The 18,284-nt window shown below is 48.8% G+C and overlaps 1 protein-coding gene across 5 annotated transcripts in view; it reads left to right on the forward strand.

Moving 5' to 3' along the window:
* Positions 1 to 18,284, forward strand: part of GRB10 (growth factor receptor bound protein 10) — a 197,208-nt gene that overhangs the window by 1,477 nt on the left and 177,447 nt on the right. Inside the window, exon 1 of one of the 5 annotated variants that reach the window (XM_022593188.3) lies at positions 5 to 199. The exons of the other annotated variants lie outside the window; for them this stretch is intronic. The gene's annotated coding sequence lies outside the window, so the exon portion shown is untranslated. Of the gene's footprint in view, positions 1 to 4; positions 200 to 18,284 lie in introns of those variants that run through there. 5 annotated transcript variants of the gene reach the window in all.

Consider the following 18,284-nt stretch of genomic DNA (forward strand, 5'->3'; position numbering starts at 1 on the left):
ACTTTTTATTGTGTTCGTCTTGTCTTGGGGTTGGAAGAAACGCCAACTTTCTGTCGTTTGCACTGACGAGGCGGTGGGTCACGTAGGGGAGCCACAGGTGACTTGGCTCGGGCCCGGACCTTTTCGGCTGCTTTCTTGCAAACGTTGTCCCCAGCTTCATTCAAGAGATGCGAAGAAAAGACCCAAACAAGTAGCGCTCGTGAGTAAACACGCGTTATTGCACAACTTTCTCTTTGCTGCTGTTTACGAGGCCAGGCCCAGGACACTTTGTTTCTGAAAATGCTGATTCAGCCGTTTGGAGCCCCCGAGTTTCAGAAATGGTGCTCTCTCTAACGTTTCGCTGAGTTTTACTAGGAACACATGTTGTTAGCACGGCAACAGGCGTTGACTGGGGTTTACAGCACCAAGCTGGACGGTTTTCACAAGAGTTGACCTAGAGTTCCCTTCGTTCTTTCCAGGAGGAAAAATGGATAGGATCTAGGTTTCTGTAGCAAAAGAAATTCTGACTTCTGGCGATGGTGGTGTCTTTTACGGTAGTATTTTATTAGGGAAAAAGCTCTGAAACCAAAGTGTTTCCAGGAATGATGGTAGATGACTGCGTTTTTCGGTTAAAAATCAGAACTCTAGGATTACTGCATATAATATTTGAGTTTTACTGAGGACCCTTGAAAGAGAAGGACCACACAGGCCAATCCCAGGATTACAGGAAGAGAATTTGAGGACAGAGAGAGTCACACACGCAGCAAGCTGCTTGCGTAATTGAGAACTGTAACGAGGGATACTTCTGTAGCATTTCGCGTTTTGCGAGACGCGTTCAAACCCTAACTGCTTTTAATCCTCTAACAGCCTCCTGCTACCCATTTTACAGGCATGGAAACTGAGGCTCATGAGATTAGTTGTAATGCCCAGGGTCACGGGGCCAGCAAGTGCCAGAGTTATCACCAGAGCCTAAGCTTTGGGTTTTTTTTTTTTTTTTTTTAAGCTCTGTTAGGTTCATCCTTCTGTACAGGTGCATCTGCCTCTAAAAGAGAAACGGCCCGTCACCGTGCCGGTCACACACCCGGAGAACCCAGGAGGCTCTGTTACCATTCCCGGGGCTCCCAGCCTTCCAGATTTTTGCCCTATCACCAGGCTATTATCAATGCCTTCTTTTGTCCACTCACTTTTTGTGCTTAAATCCACATTTATTTTGGTAGGAAACTTTGATACCCGTGAACTAATGAGTCTGAAACAGTAGTTATGTTTATTGTAATTAAAATCATGTTTTAATAAAAGCTGTGTCCCGCTGAAGTCATGTATTGCGTATTGCCCATGGTCGGCACTGCTTTGGGGGCAGCATTGGACTGGGCAAAATGCCATTCATTGTGGTCCAGGAACGCGGAGCTGGGCATGGGCATGTTCATGCCAGCTACTCGTCCAGGGCTTGTAGGGTGGTGGCTGCCAGGATCGGAACCTGGGGCAGCCCTGGCCCAGTTACAGTGACCATCTCTGTGGCCGCTGACCCTCAAACGGGAGAGAGGAGCAAAGCCAGACTCTAAGAGCTATTCCACGAACTTGTGATTTAGATGGTGAGGCTGGTCTAAGACGTTACAACGTATAGAAACCAGACTCCTGCTTGAACAAAGATTACCTACCATGTCTTCACCTTCATCTGACAGCTTTAGAAATTCTAGGTTGGTATATTTGATAAAACCTAATGCTTTCAAGGCGACATAATTTAAGAAACTTATTTCCTTGGAGTTATGTCCAACTCTTAACCACAGGGGAAGAGAACCGTGCACAGTGGTTGGCTGGCCTGCCTCTCAGAACTGTGAGACTGACCGCAGGGAATTCTGTCCTGCTTCATGGGGAGAAGCGTGTCCGTTTGCAGCTCGGGGTGTGATCCCTGTGTCTGTTTCTCAGGCCGTTAAACCAAGGTGGAATCGTGTGGGCCCATAAGGAGAAAACATTTGCTATGCCTTTCTTTTAAGTAATCAGTCATATGTTCAGAATTTAACTAAAACTTTTCCTGCCAGTTGAGAATTTATTTCACCTGTCTTTACTTTTTGCTTAACTGTGGATGTATGGGAGATCATGGAAGACGTTAGGGCAATCAAGTGACTTGGTTGGCAAGGCTTGGCAAACTGGTGCTTTGGGGATCTGGGAACCTCCTACAAGGCCTGTGTGCTAACTTTAGTGTTTATAACTGATCACACCCATTCAGGCTGGTGTTTACTTTGTGTTAGTGTTTTATGGCACATTTCTGGGGGGCTGTCTGTCCCCCCACCGTCTCCGTCCAGCGTCCGTGCTCCTGGTGACCATGGATCTTGTTAAGTGTAAGGAGATGAAAGCAGGTGAAGCTTAAAATCGCCAGGCTGCTGGCTTTTCTTTAATAATGTAAGGCATGGTATGACTGTTTTTTGAGCTGGCAACGAGAAAAGCCATGTCCCAGAGTTATCAGAAATCCTCCCAGGGGTAGAAGTGAGTGCTTGTGACTTTCCGCTTTGGGGATATACCATCGCCAAAAAGCTATCCCTTTTTTGCTCGTGCAGTGGGAGAGGTGGGCTTGAGAATGAGAGAAGCCTTGCTTGCCCAAGTGCTCCTTTGTCCATCTGTGAAAGGGATGGGTGTTGAGGTGGAAAGAGCTTCTCTGCCCCTTAAGTCATAGTCTTGCCCGGAATGCATGGGATGAAGTTGGTGGGTAATGACTGGATGCCACAGGGAAAACTAGGACATTGGTCCTGTTTCTCCACCATTGAATTTACATGTGGATTGGGGGGGGGAGGTTAGAAGACTGTTTTGATGGTCACAAATTGCAGTGCCTGAAAACATTCTTGAAGCTGATTGTCTTTAAAAAAAAAAAGACATCTTGTTCCCTTTTGCTTTGCCCGGGTGGACGCCTGGTTCTTCCATTTACTAGCTGGGTGAGCAGGTTAACTAAGCTTATTGGTAAAATGAGAGTCACAGGGGTGCTGACCTGTAGGGAGGGTGGGGTGCCTTTGGGATCGTGTGTACCTTGGCATGTGGCACGTGGGAGGGCTCAGAGACACTGCTTCTGTGACACTGAGCCTGTCTCAGAGCAGCTCGTTGGCTTTCCTATGAATGTGCAAGGTCTCTCTATTAATCGGAAGGGAGACTCTGCTTTTTTTGTATTTTTGTCTCTGCACCCATTAGCTGTACAAAACCTTGTGGCACTGACTGAAACTGGCTTTGAGCGCCAGTCGCTGGGAGCGAGAAGCCTCTCCTGGCCGCTGGGTAGCCGACAGTTTGAACTGCCCACAGGTAGAATGCTATGAGCAGAGGCGGACAGGTGGGATGGAGACCTCGCCTGGCCGCAGACCACTTGAACCAGACCACGGGGAAGAGCAGGCGTCAAAAACTGGTTCTTTGTGACCAGGAGCGAGAGGTGGGCAGTGGCTGAGATGCACGGGCTCAGACTGGCTGCGGTGCCGGGCGTCTGCGTGGAGACCGCTAGGTGCAGGCACAGGCTCAGACCGGCTGCGGCGCCGGGCGTCTGCATGCAGACCGCTAGGTGTAGGCACGTGGGGACACACGGTGTCTGTCATCAGGACCCCGGGGTCTGGAGTCTGCAGAGACGCTTAGCCCAGCTGGGACTGAAATGCACGTGGACTGCCAGTCCCGACGGGCTGACTTTGCCCCAGGGAGCAGCTCCTGCACCCTGTCCGAGGGCTGTGTGCTGGGCAGCCCTGCCTCTCCCTGAAGCCCGGCTGGGTTTTCGGGCCAGGTCAGTGGGCTCGGGCCCCAGCAGCTGCAATCTCGCCTTGTAATGTGGGCTCAAAAAGCACTTGGCATGGAAAGAGGTTGCTGTGTTTTGCCCTTCTTCACTGTGTTACTGTCACCACAACTGAAAGCAAGGTGGGCAGCTGGGACCCTCCATTGTCCTTGCGCTGCCCGTGGAACTGCCTGGTGGCCTACTGTCTGGCCCTGTCTGTGAGCTCTCCGGTGTCTCACTCTGCAAGAGAGAATCCTGAAGAGCCCTGTCAGGTGGGTGCCAACAGGGAGGGGCCTTCAGCTAGCCTGGGTCACACTTGAGATGCTTCTCAGAGGAGAGAGACTCTGAGGACTCACTTCTCCAGCCAGCTGGGCCTTTGGTTTCCTTATTGTTTTTTTTTTTGGAAACTTTCATCCCTGGGAGTGTCTTCTTCCAACCTTTTATGAGTTGCAAACATCCTTTAATCTAAAGACTTTTTTTATGCCCCATATCTAATAGTCATCTTAGGGTTCCCTGCTCCAAGAAACTCATCGTGACCAAAAAGCTACTATGAACTGAGGGACGTTGAAATTCAGGAGTTTGTACGGTAGCATCATGCGCGTGGGAGGTCTCCCCGGGCCTAAGGGTGGTGCCTGCACTAGATGCAGGACACTGCTTAGGAGTCTTCCTGTGGGCCGGGAGGTTGAGCTGGGTGATGTCCTGGATGGACCGGCACAGTCTGTGACTATGCTACCCAAGAGCCTCCAAGTTGCTTTTTCTGGAATGCCGCTGTGCTCCTCTGAACTGTGTAGATCTCCTGGAGACCGCTCCAGGGTGTTTCTAGATAAAGGAGTGCATGAGACCTTCGTGGCATCTCCCTAGTGGAGGAAGGGTAAGGCAGGACAGCTTCTTGTTCCCTAGTTGGGCCATTCCTTAACTGCAGGCATGTCCTGGCCCTTCTCGCCACCGCGGGGCCTGCAGGGCCACAGTGGACACAGCCAGCCTCTGTCGTGTGCTGCTCTCCCCAGGTGGGGCCCCGTCTTCTGCTTTTCTGGCCTTCCCAAGCAAGTTCTGTCCATTTGAAGGGTCACTGGCTTCCTAATCCCTCAACACCCAGGGCAGACTTCGGAAATTTAGTTTTTTTAATCAGTGATAAATGTACATAGTTTAAAGAGTCAGTGCCCCAGAAGCAACCAGGCTTATCAGCCGACCTTTTCTGTATTCACCTCCATGTTTCTAAGCAGATGTCTGTATAATGTGTTGTAGTTCCTTGCTGTCTTCCTTGCTGCCTCTCCACCCTCCCAGACCCCGGCTTCCCGTAGGATTCTTTGACTTCCCTGCTTAGAAGGTGAGGAGGCCGACCTCTGTCCCATCATCCTGACCTGTACTTCCTGTCTCCCATTGTCTCTATGGTGAGATTGGCTGGACCGGCACGCAGTGCTGACGCCATGGCAACAGCCCTAAACACTGCTGGTGGAGCCAGGTAGTGTGCTGTGATCACTTTCTCTGTCCTGCAGGATGCCTTGCTTTCTCCTGGAGTTGTATTTGCATTTGCTTAGTAGTTTAGGTACTTATCACTCTTGACCCCCACCTCCACCCCAGGCTGACACAGGTGTGCAAATATTCTCTCAGACACCGTAGGTATCCAGCCAGTTGTGTCTTTGGGAAGCAGCCCCTTGTGTGCCTTTCGTCCCCAGGTGCCTGGCTGCCCTCCAGGCTCCCTGCTCAGCTTTATCCCGGCCTCTTCCTTCTCCATCATCCTGAGCAGGCCCTTTGTTCTCTTCTTGCCTCTCATGATTCCTCTTTCCTGGTTTCTTCCCACGATTTGATGGAGACCATTCCATAATAGCTTCCAAAAAAGAGGTGCATGCACAGTTTTTGAGTCCTTTTGTGTGTCTGAAAATGTCCTTACTGTACTCTTCACTCGTCAGTGTTTTTTATTTTTCCTTTTTTTTCATGTCTGGAAGCTTGTAGGATTTTCTCTTTGTGCCTTTATTCAGAAATCCCTTGTAGATGCGCCTGGTTGGGTGTCTGCGTCTATCCTGCAGGGTACATCAAGAGCCCCTTCAAGCTGGAAGCTCAGATCCTTGGCGCTGGGACCTGGTTTTGAATTAATTCTTTCATTTCTTTTTTTTCCATCTTCCTCTTCTTTTTTTCTTCAGTTGCTTTTATGTGGGTATTAGCTGCCCGGACTGGTTCTCTGATTACCTCTTGTCTCCTATTTGAATCTGTTGAGTTCTTCTAGGTTGTGGGGTGTATCATCTAGACTTTTTAACCTTTTTACTGGATTTTAAATTTCTGTTTTCATTTTTAATTTCTAAGGACCTCTTTATTTCTTTTTTGATTAGTATTTGTATGTAGAATTTATTTATTTATTTATTTATTTTTTGCGGTACGCGGGGCTCTCACTGTTGCGGCCTCTCCCGCTGCGGAGCACAGGCTCCGGACGCACAGGCTCAGCGGCCATGGCTCACGGGCCCAGCAGCTCCATGGCATGTGGGATCCTCCCGGACCGGGGCACGAACCCGCGTCCCCTGCATCGGCAGGCGGACTCTCAACCACTGCGCCACCAGGGAAGCCCTAGACTTGATTTTTTGGAGCAGTTTTAGATCCACTGCAAAACTGAGCAGAAAATGGAGAGATTTACCCCCTGCCCTCAAGCCTCTCCACTGTCAGCATCCTCCACCACAGCGGGACGTCTGGTACAGTCAGTGAGCCTACAGCACAGCATCGTTACCCTGAATAATTATTCTTCTTTTAATGGTGCAATAATCTGATTTCATACATGCATTATTTTTTTAAACCTCTTTCTGGATATATTAGTTACCTTTTTTTTTTTTTCTTACATAGTTTCTTCTCTCCAATTTTTGCATTATTTATTTTCCTGCAGGTTTGGGTCTGGCGTACCCAGAAAGCAGAGCCTATGGCAGGCAAGAACTCGCGGGTGTGTTTTATGTTTTATTTGGACGTGCAGGGCTAGGGAGGCAGCAGTGAGGGAAGGGGGGGGCCCTGGGGCTGGCCCTGGGGCAGCTGCCTGGGCAAGTGAGAGGAGCCCGTGGTCCATATTGTGATTCCCCACTGGGGGCGGCAGGGGGGAGGGGAAGAGCTTCCAGTCAGTGCCCATTCCCTCCATGGAGCCCTGGGCGCGAGCCTGCAGGTGCTGGGTGCAGGCCACGTGGGCAGGCCGTCCCAGGCCTTGGGGCTTGTCGCGCCTGAGCCCCGGTGGTCGCCCCAGCAGTGGCCAGACAGAGACCCAGACAGGCGAGGCTGATGGGGTGGTGTCTGACCCATTAGGCTTTGCTTAGATGTCGGGGGCCCTGCTGTGCCGTCCACGTTCAAAGGCGTCCCTGGGAGGCTGATGGTGGGCCTCGGGGTACGGCTCTCTGGTTGCCCCGTTGTGTGGGGAGCCCCCGGTGCTCCAGTCTTGGGTCTTTTCTCCTCGGAAGGGGCCAGACTGTCTGAAGAAGCCTCTTTTCATCCCCGCGATGTGGGCCTGGGAGCCCTGGAGCCGTCAGCCGTCCCATCAGAGTCAGCAGCACTGACCACCTGTGCTCAGTGTGGTACCGGAGGCCACAGCCCTGTCGCTGCTTCAGGAGAGAAACCCACCTGCTGGTGGTGCGAGCGGGGCACCGAGGGGTCCAGCTGAGCCTTGGACTTTCTGTGAATGCTCTTGCTTCCTTGCTCCTGACACTTGGGCCTTGTGCTGTGTGGGGCCCCATCTCCTCTTCTGGCCTGGCGTTCAGCACACGCCATCCAGCCTTTATGCCTTTTAAAAGACTCCCTTTGGAGGCCCTCTGTTCCCAGCCCAGAGGCTTCAGGGCGCGTGTGACCAGGCCGAGGAGCGCACGTCCAGGTTGAGAGCAGCGGGGTGGGGGAGGCCGGCACACCTAAGCCACCACCTCGAGGGACAGCAGACAGGCCTCAGGTCTGGATCCCAAAGGAGAGCTGGGTCGCCGCTGCCAGTGACTGGCTCTGGGACCGTAGGAGAGTTAATCTCTGAGCTCTGAGCACTGTGATTTCCTCTGGATTCTCAGGGTTGCATCCCCTGCCTTGGTTCCCTCTGCAGCATCTCCACCTCCCGGAGAGGCCAGGCCAGGCTTGTGGCCTTGCCCTTGGGGTTGGATGCCCTGCTCTCAGCTGCTCTCAGAACTGGCCTCCACGGCTTTCATTTGATTGACTTTAAAACATTAAAATAACGCGGCCCTGCTCACCGTGGAGCCCCTCCTCTGGCCACTTTGTCCTGGGAGCTGCACATTGGTGGCTTCTCTGTGCGTCTGAACACGGCACCTCGATGCCACTGCCCTCCCCCCCAGCCCTCCACTCCCCAGTCCCCGTACCTGTGAACGTGGTTCAGCATCCAAGTTTACTGTTCTAAGTACCATCCCAGCCCTTCCCGCCATGCACTTCAGGAGGGAGGACTGTGGTATCCTTACTAGCTCGGTCGCCTTGTGCAAGTCACTTACTCCAAGCCTTCTTTTTTCCTTCGTTTGTTTCAGGGTTGTGTTCACATTTGTGTATATATAGTTGTATGTGTGTGATGAATTTAAAGTGACTAGCACAGTGCCTGCTCCACACGCAGTACTGTTATTTCCTTTGTATTGTTTTAAAGGGAGCCCCGCTTTCTGCATGACATCCAGTAGCTTTGCACTTGTGGCTTCAAGAAATAGCCTTTCCCTTCCTTCCCTTCCTTGCTGGGAGGGCTGTGAGAGGATTCTGACCCTGGAAAACCAGAACTGGCTGGCCTTGGTGGGCACATGACCCCCGTCCCCCAGGTGAGGGGAGCGAGTGGAGGTGCCCAGTCACATGTCTGCCTGATGTTGGGTCTGAGATTCCCCCCACCCAGGGCTCTGCATGGTTTCACGGGTGGGTCAGGAGGATTTTGGCATCTGACAGTGGCCAGTGTGTCCTTGTCCATCAGGGTGCAGGTAGCCCGGGGGGTTGTGGATGGGATAACGGAGGGAGGAAGGGGTTCTTTGGGATTGTCTTGAGAACCAGGGATCCAGGGGATGCGGGGCCTTGGGGCATGACCTTGTCACATGGAGTTTGGTCCTGGGATTCCTGTAGTGAGCCTCGACCAGGCTGTGCGCTGCCCCTTCCTTAAAAGTGCCGTCCCCTTGAAGTGGAGGAGTGTGGTCCTAGGACGGGGGGCCGGGGTTCCGCCGCAGGGTCCTGTGTGCACGTGATGGGGTGAGTCCCATCGGGCACGTTTGGGAGGCAGGGTGGTACCCACTCTTGCGGGGTTGTCTTCCACCCTTCTCTGCGTTAGAGCACATTAGGCTGTGTCTAGGGGTGCTTGGGACCCCAGGATCCGTTTTTCTATTCTGAAGGCTCCTGACTGGGGCGGAGCCGCGCGGACCCTGGTCGCGCTCCTGCCCTGCGCACTGCGCCCTACTCCTTAGTACCCCAGCCCTGGCTGCGGGAGTGCAGCGACCCCGTGCGGCGGCTCCGGCACAACCTGTAGCGGGCTGGCACCAGGATGCGCCGGAGTCCAGCCCACGGTGGGCTCTGCTCTGGTCCACGCCCCGGCCGGGAGGGGCCAGCCCGGGGTCACCTGCACAGGCCCTGGCGGTCAGCGGCGCACCGTCTTCGCTGCGCCTTTTGGTGGCGGAGGGTCTCCGAGGGGCGCGCGTTCTCGGAAGCGCGACTCCTGGACCGGTCTCAGGCCGTGCCGCCGCCGGAATCCAGGATCCCACGGCCTCTGTGGACGTTAGCCAGGGGACGGTGTTATGTAACCATTTGTAATCTTCATTGTTTAATGTGTAACAAGTAGTAACTGCACCCAGATAAGCCCGTCCACTATCTCTTAGCCAAGTGGAGGGCAGTGGGTGTGGGAACCAGCTGGGGAAACGAACAGATGGGGCTTCTGGGAGAACGGGACTTTTTTCTCTGCTGAAAATGGAATGCCAAGACCTGGCTGGACTTCTTTTTTTTTTTTTTAACATCTTTATTGAAGTATAATTGCTTTACAGTCGTGTGTTAGTTTCTGCTTTATAACAAAGTGAATCAGCTATATATATACATATATCCCCATATCCCCTCCCTCTTGCATCTCCCTCCCTCCCTATCCCACCCCTCTAGGTGGTCACAAAGTACCCAGCTGATCTCCCTGTGCTATGTGGCTGCTTCCCACTAGCTATCTGTTCTACATTTGGTAGTGTATATATGTCTGTGCCTGGCTGGACTTCCTTTAACTTCGATGGCATGTGTAATCTGGCATCAAAGCCTCGGATAAACACATCTGGTCATGTTGCGTCTTTGCTCGTGAGCCTACGCTCTCATTGGGGGACACCTCTTGTACCATTAAGGTCAAGTGAGGCAGATGTCGGGGAGATCTCACCCTCTTGATGGGGTCCAACTAATTGTCCCAAACACAGGTGGGACTTCCTTGCCCGCCCACTTCGGAAAACAATCTGATCACCTGTTAACACGTGGATTGTCCCTTTGATCAGCTGCCATTTGTCGGTTGGTGGCAGGAGTCCCTGCCAGGGTGTTGATAGAGGTCTCACTGGAGGCACCGCACACAGCGCACAGGTGGCTATTGTCCTGCTGTCTGTACTGCCAAAGGTCTCCCTCCCAGTGAGTGAGCAGGAAGTGGGCGCCTTCGCTCTTTGGTCTCTGTAAGGATGAAAGGCCACCGGCGACCGATCAGGGATTTTGATGATGCCCCATGGTGCTGAGCTTCAGGTGCAGTTAGAAGTGGCCCCCTGGGGATCAGGCCACTGCCTTGACTCTGGTGCATGTCTCTGCTCCTGGGCCTTCAGTGTCATCTGCGGGGCTGTCCCTGTGTGCAGAGGGAGCAGGTCATGACCCCTCTTCAGCCGGGACCCACGAGCTCCGTGTGTTGGGTGGGGATGCAGGTGGCTCGTGGGGATTTTGCTCTCCTCTGGTACTCCGGAGCATCGGGTGGCAAAGACCCACAGGAGAACACTTACCTAAAACTTGGGGTACTGTACGCTGAGGTACGGTCTCCTTGTGGGGTGCAGCGGGCGTCAGGGTGAAGCAGGGACCACGGGTACTGCCCTGGAGGGTTGCTCAGGATGTGTACTCGCTGCTGAAAAATGCGCTCCATAGAATTAATGGCCTTCCACTATCTGTTCATTTTCATTGAGGGTTCAAGGAATTCCTGAATGGAATTTCCTTGGCTGCGTCTGGGAGCTGGCTTCGGAGTGCGGTGCTGGTGGCACCTTGGCTGTTGGTCTGTTTGTAAATCACATTTGGCCCCTGTGGCCATGGAAGACCCAGTGGAGGGTCCGTGCTCAAGTTGGGGAAGGGTTTTGAAGACTGCTCCAAGATGGCTGAGGACCTGCTGCATCCATCCTTGGACAGATGCTGGAGGAGCCTGTCTGCCTCCTTCGTCTGGGCCCGCCCCACTTAGCCTGAAAGCGGGGCCTCCTCTGGAGGAAGGGGAACCACAGCAGAGGGATGGCGTGCGTTCACCCAGCAATAAAGAAGTGATATAAATAAGCTTCAAGGATATATTGTACAACGCAGGGAATATAGCTAATATTTTATAGTAAGTATAAGTGGAGAATAATCTATAAAAATGTTGATCACTGTGTTGTACACCTGAAATTAATAAAATATGGTAAATCAAGTATACCTCAATTAAAAAAAAAAAGTGATGTGTGTTTTTCACTTATTTTCCTGGAGGGCACTGGCAAATTTCAGTATGGACACAGGTTAAATATTAACAGTGTCTGAAAACAGCACTTCTTAAACTGCAGTATACCCATGAATCTCCTAAGGATGCTGTTAAATGCAGGTTCCAGTTCAGTGAGATGGGTGGGGCCTGACCACCCACGTCTCTGTCCAGCTCCCAGGCCACACACCTGCTGCTGGTCAGGGCCTTGTTTTGTGTACTAAAGTCGATGCGTTTCCTCTCCCTTTATCTTCAGGTTCTTTTTCTCTAGAAATTCTCTGAAAAGGACACTTTACCTTCCTTGTAAGGGCTGTTATCACTGATGCTATTACTTTAGTCTGAGAATTTTGCTGAGAATTTTTAGTGATTAGCCCTACGTTGTTATATGTGGCATTCTGTTTTGTTTATTTTGTGCCCTTTTTAAGATTAATTTAAAAAAATTTAATATAATTTATAAAGGTTACACTCCATTTACAATTATTACAAAGTATTGGCTATGTTCCCCATGTTGTACAATACATCCTTAAGCCTATCTTACACCCAGTAGGTTGTACCTCCCCCTCTCCCCATCCCTGTATTGCCCCTCTTTCCCCCACAGGTAGCCACTAGTTTGTTCTCTGTATCTGTGAGTCTTCTTCTGTTGTTATATTCACTAGTTTGTTGTATTTGTTAGATTCCACAGATAAGAGATATCACACAGTATTTGTCTTTCTCTGTCTGACTCATTTCACTTAGCATAATACCCTCCAAGTCCATCCATGTCGCTGCAAATGCCACTGTATCCTTTTTTATGGCTGAGTAGTATTTCACTTATATGTGGCATTTGTAAATGTGCCCATACTTTATTCCATTTATAAATATGGGCACAGAGTCCTGCTTTGACATTCACTTGGGTTGCCGTGGGTTTTATTCAGTGGTTTCTCTTTTGTTTATGATGAGAGAGAACTTTGAGAAAGGTTTGCAGCCTTCTGCATGGTCTAGAAGCCCTGCCTGCTTTCATTTTAGGAATGTAGGGTTTGTGGCCCCATTGTGGCCTTACTGCTCTTGAGGCCCTGCTTAGCACCTTTACGTCTCAGCATCGGGTGAAAACCCGGGGTGACCTCAGGTTGTGGAGAGATACAAGTTCTGTGTCCCTAGGAGACTCTCTGTCCGTCTTCTGTCAGCCTGAGCTTTGCCCTCTACTGGATCCTGGGGCCAGGTGGTCTTTCCCATTAGGGGAGGTGGCCTTACAGCAGCTTTGGTCTTACTTGCATCTGTGAGCCTGTGTTCTCTGGGTCAGGCTCCACTCTGCAGTGTCACCTCTTCTTCTACCTTTTGAAGAATTCTGCCACCAACATCCTTCCTTCGATAACAAGCCCTTGGGAACTTTTGTGTTCTTGCCTCCTCGTTGGTCAACACGTGCACTGAAGGACCCCATGGGGCTTTGGACTTCGCTCCTTTGTCGTCTTTTATCAAGCATTGTGGTGATGTTAAACAACTTAGTGTTTCTTGAAGGTTAACACGTGCCACAAGGCAGACTCTTTTCCGCAGGGGCTGCACCATACTGCATTCCCATCAGCTGTGCACAAGTGTTTCAATTTCTCCCAAATCCACACTAATACTTGGTAATGTCCAATTTTTCTTTTTCTTTTTCCTTTCTTCCTTCCTTCCTCCCTCCCTCCCTCCCTCCCTTCCATCCTTCTTTCCTTCCTTCCTTCCTTCCTTATAATACCTGTCCTAATAGGTATGAAGCAGTATCTCACTGTGGTCTAGATTTTCTTCTTCAGTTGTTGGCACTCTCCATCTATCCTGGATATTAATCCCCTATCAGATATATGACTTGTAACTATTTTGTCCCTTTCTGTGGGTTATCTTTTCACTCTCTTGTCTTATAGTACACAAAAGTTTGTAATTTTGATGAGGTCCAATTTATTTTTTTTAATTAATTATTTTTGGAGTATAGTTGATTTACAATGTTGTGTTAGTTTCTGCTGTACAGCAAAGTGAATCAGCTATACATATGCATATATCCACTCTTTTTTAGACTCTGTTCTCAGATAGGTCACTACAGAGTATTGAGTAGAGTTCCCTGTGCTCTACAGTAGCTTCTTATTAGTTATCTATTTTATATATGTGTGTGTATGTCAATCCCAACCTCCCAATTTATTCCTCCCTCCCTCCCTCCCCCCTTGGTAACTATACATTTGTTTTCTACATCTGTGACTCTATTTCTGTTTTGTAGATAGGTTCATTTGTACCATTTTTTTAGATTCCACGTATAAGCGATGACATAAGATATTTATCTTTGTCTGACTGACTTCACTCATTATGACAATCTTTAGGTCCATCCATGTCACTGCAAATGGCATTATTTCATTCTTTTTTATGGCTGAGTAATATTCCATTGTATGTAGGTGCCACATCTTCTTTATCCATTCATCTGCTGATGGTCATTTAGGTTGCTTCCATGTCCTGGTTGTTGTAAATAGAGCTGCAGTGAATGTTGGAGTACACGTATCTTTTTGAATTATGATTTTCTCTGGATATGTGCCCAGGAGTGGGATCATATGGTACCTCTATTTTTAGTTTTTTAAGGAACCTCCATACAGTTCTCCATAGTGGCTGTACCAGTTTACATTCCCACCAACAGTGTAGGAGGGTTCCCTTTTCTCCACACCCTCTCCAGCATTTGTTTGTAGATTTTTTTGATGATGGCCATTCTGACCGGTGTGAGGTGATACCTCATTGTAGTTTTTTTATTTTTTAATTCATTTATTTTTTTATTATTTTTGGCTGTGTTGGGTCTTCATTGCTGCGCGTGGGCTTTCTCTAGTTGCTGCGAGCGGGGGCTACTGTTCGTTGCGGTGCGTGTGCTTCTCATTGCGGTGGCTTCTCTTGTTGCGGAGCATGGGTTCTAGGCACACGGGCTTCAGTAGTTGTGGCATGCAGGCTTCAGTAGTTGTGGCTCACTGGCTCTAGAGAGCAGGTTCAGTAGTTGTGGAGCATGGGCTTAGCTGCTCCACGGCATGTGGGATCTTCCCAGACCGGGGCACGAACCCGTGTCCCCTGCACTGGCAGGTGGATTCTTAACCACTGTGCCACCAGGGAAGTCCCTCATTGTAGTTTTGATTTGCATTTCTCTAATAATTAGTGACAATCATCTCTTCATGTGCTTTTCAGCCATCTGTATGTCGTCTTTGGAGAAATGTCTGTCTAGATCTTCTGCCCATTTTTTTGACTGGGTTGTTTGTTTCTTTGATATTGAGCTGCATGAGCTGCTTGTATATTATGGAGATTAATCCCTTGTTGGTTGATTCGTTGGCAAATATTTTCTCCCATTCTGTGGGTTGCCTTTTCATTTTGTTTATGGTTTCCTTTGCTTTGCAAAAGCTTTTAAATTTAATGAGGTCTCATTTGTTTATTTTTGTTTTTATTTCCATCACTCTAGGAGGTGGATCAAAAAAGATCTTGCTGCGATTTCTGTCAGAGAGTGTTCTTCCTGTTGTGTCCTTTACTTTTGGTGTCGTATCCATGAAGCCATTTCTAAATCCAGTGTCACGAAGATATTCCCCTCTGTGTTCTAAGAGTTCTAGTTTTAGCTCTTATGTTTAGGTCTTTGATCCATTTTGAGTTAGTTTTTGTTTATGGGTAATGTAAGGGTTCACTTCATTTTCTTGCATGTGGATATCCAGTTTCCCCAGAATCATTTGTTGAAAATACTGTCCTTTCCCCATTGAATGGTTTTGGCGTCTTGTTGAAAATTTACCCACCATATGTGTGAGGGTTTATTTCTGGGCTCTCTGTTCTATTCCATTAGTCTATGTTTGTTCTCATGCCAATACTACACTGTCTTGATTACTTTGTAGTAAGTTCTGAAATCAGGAAATGTGAGTTTTCCAACTTTGTTCTTCTTTTTCAAGATTGTTTTGGCTATTCAGGGTCCCTTGAGAACCCGTATAAATTTTAGGATGGCCTTTTCTATTTCTGTAAAAATGCCAGTGGGATTTTGATAGGGATTGCATTGAGTCTGTAGATTGTTTTAACATTTGATATTTGATATTAAGTTTTCCAGTTCATGATTTAGAGATGTCTCTTCTTATTTATGTCTTCTTTATATTCATATAGAAATGTTTTACAGTTTTTCAGTGCGCAAGTGTTTTGCCTCTTGGTTTAAATTTACTCTTAATTATTTGATTATTCTTGATGCTGTTGTAAATGAAATTGTTTTCTTAATTTCCTTTTCAGATTGCTCATTGTTGGGACATAGAAACACAACTGATTTTTGCATGTTGATTTTCTATTCTGTAACTCTGATACATTTATTAACTCTAATACTTTCTTGTGAGTATGTGTGATTTTTAAGGTTTTCGACATATAAGATTATGTCATCTGCAAACAAATAATTTTATTAGTTCTTCCTTTCCATTTTGGATACCTTTTATTTCTTTTTCTTACCTGCTCCAGCTAGAACCTCTAACACTATGTTAAATAGAAGTGTTGAATGTGGACATCCTTGTCTTGTTCCTGATCTTAGAAGAAAACTTGCACTCTTTCACCACTGAGTTATGGTGTTGGCTGTGGGTTTTCATATATGAAAAGCTTCCTCTGTGGCTGAACATATGGTCTATCCTTGAGGAGGTTCCATGTACGCTTCGGAAAAATGTGTATTCTCCTGTGGTTCGGGGGAGTGTTCCATGTGCGTCTGTGATGTTCAGTTGGTTTACAGTTTTTCAGGTTCTCTGTTTCTTACTGACCTTCTGTCTGGTTGTTCCCTCCATTACTGGGAGTGGAGTGTCACAGTCTCCACCTAGTAGTATCGTCCATCAGTCTGTCTCTCCCTTCAGTTGTGTCAGTGTTTACTTCATTTATTTTGAGGCTCTTTTCTCAACATATCATGTTCTTCTTTGTCTTCTGTAATAGTTTTGACTTACAGTATGTTTTGTCTGATGTCGGTATAGTGACCCCAGGTTTCTCCCTCTCGCTCTCTTTTTTAATATTAACATGCAGTATCTTTTCCCATCTTTTTACTTTCAACCTGATTGTGTCTTTAGATCTAAAGTGAGTCTCAGCATATGGTTGGATTATGTGGGTTTTTTTTTTTTTCTTTCTCCATTCTGTCAACATCTACCTTTTGACTGGAGGGTTTAATCTATTTACATTTAAAGTAATTACTGATAAGGAAGAACATCTGCCATTTTTCTGTTTTTTTGGTTTGTGCATCTCTTCTAGCTTTCTGTCCTTTATTTCTCTAGAATCCTTTCTTCTTAGAATGATCCTTACGTTTTAAGAAAGACTGCTAAGGTGTGAACAGTCACAGAGTAAATTACATTTAGGAGAACGTTTTACAAGACACCCCAAACTTAAGTTGGTTTTTATGGGGCCCTTGCTATCTGGTCCCACTGCCGCTGGGCTGGGGTGATGGAGAGCTGTCTGCAGAACTCCAGAACTGCTGGGACGAGATCCCGTGCTGCTGTTTGGGAAGGAACAGAACAAGAACTTGACTGGGTGGGGGTGGATTCCTTCCGCGTAGCTCTGAGTTTACAGGGTTGCATGTGTTCCTCAGGACAACGTTGCAAGAGAGAGAGTCTTCCTTCTGCAGATGGGGAAATGGGAGCCCTCACAGTCAGATGCCTTGTTCAGCGTCAAGTGGGCATTAGTGGGAGAGTTAGAATTGCCCTCTCAGGTCTTTGGACGCCAACTCCATCATTCTCTGTATCCCTGGATGCCACCACGGAAGGAGGAGGTGGTGTGTTTCCACCAACGAATGCATAAGGATGTGTGTGGCAGTGTAACCTAGCAGGACCCCATGGGGCCTTCTCGGGACAGGCCTTCCCCATATCCTCTGCTTTAGCTCCTCTCTGAATTACCTAGATAATAGTATTTGATGCACATTTCCTGAGTTTTGCAGATGTGAAAACTGTCCCCACCAAATGGAAGAACTACCTGATGACCATGAGCCCATAGCCCCAGGTCTCCTGGAGCCTAAGGACTGATAAGGTGAACTCCCATAACACCATCCTGTAGCCTCACCATCAGCCAATCAGAGAATTATGTGCAGGCTGATGACATACCCTACGACCCGCCCTCTTGCTTGGCCAAAACTCGAGGCTTTTCAGGGCGTGAGCCCACCACACCTCCTTGCATGGCCCTGCAGTAAACCTTCCTCTGCTCCAGACTCCGACGTTTCAGTTGTTTGGCCTCACTGTGAGTCGGGCACACAGACTTGCGTTAACAGTGAGAGGAAGGACCTTGTCCAAGATGTGTATTCTTTGCTCTCAGCATGTGTAAACATTAAAGGAAAATGTAAGTAAATTCATTGCACGGTGCCTGGCACACAGCAGGTCTTCATCCATTTCCCTTTCCCTGGGGGAATTTTTCAGGAAAGATTCTGTGTTCTTGACAGTCCTGGGACTCTTGGGTTCAGGATGGTCTAGGAGCTATTAAATCTAGAGGCAGGGGTGCGTTTTGCCCTGTATTGTGATGTAACATCATTTCACCTTTGTTTCCAGGCCATGTGGCCACCTTGTAGCTTTGCGTGTTGCAGCAAAGGCCTTGGGTTTTGAGGCCTTATGGAGGCTGGAACCCCTCTTGCCCCACTACGCTCACAGTTCTGTCCTTTCTTTATTTCTCACAACACTGGCGATCGTTGGCGGTGATTGCCAGGGTGAAGGAGGCCTCCGGCATGGATCTCCATCCCCCGAGGCAATCTCACTTAGGCTCCGGTACGTTACTGCCGGCTTTCAGGGCACACAGATGCCATTTGAGTTCACTGGACTTCTTTTTTTTTTTTTTTTTTTGCGGCACAGGCGCTGGACGCGCAGGCTCAGCGGCCACGGCTCACGGGCCCAGCTGCTCCGCGGCATGTGGGATCTTCCCAGACCCGGGGCACAAACCCGTGTCCCCTGCATCGGCAGGTGGACTCTCAACCACTGCGCCACCAGGGAAGTCCTCACTGGACTTCTTAAAGCCTGGCAG

This window comes from Delphinapterus leucas, chromosome 9, assembly GCF_059928025.1.
Source record: "Delphinapterus leucas isolate spDelLeu-1000000601 "Yukka" chromosome 9, BTC_Dleu_Yukka2, whole genome shotgun sequence".
NCBI classification, from domain to species: domain Eukaryota; kingdom Metazoa; phylum Chordata; class Mammalia; order Artiodactyla; family Monodontidae; genus Delphinapterus; species Delphinapterus leucas.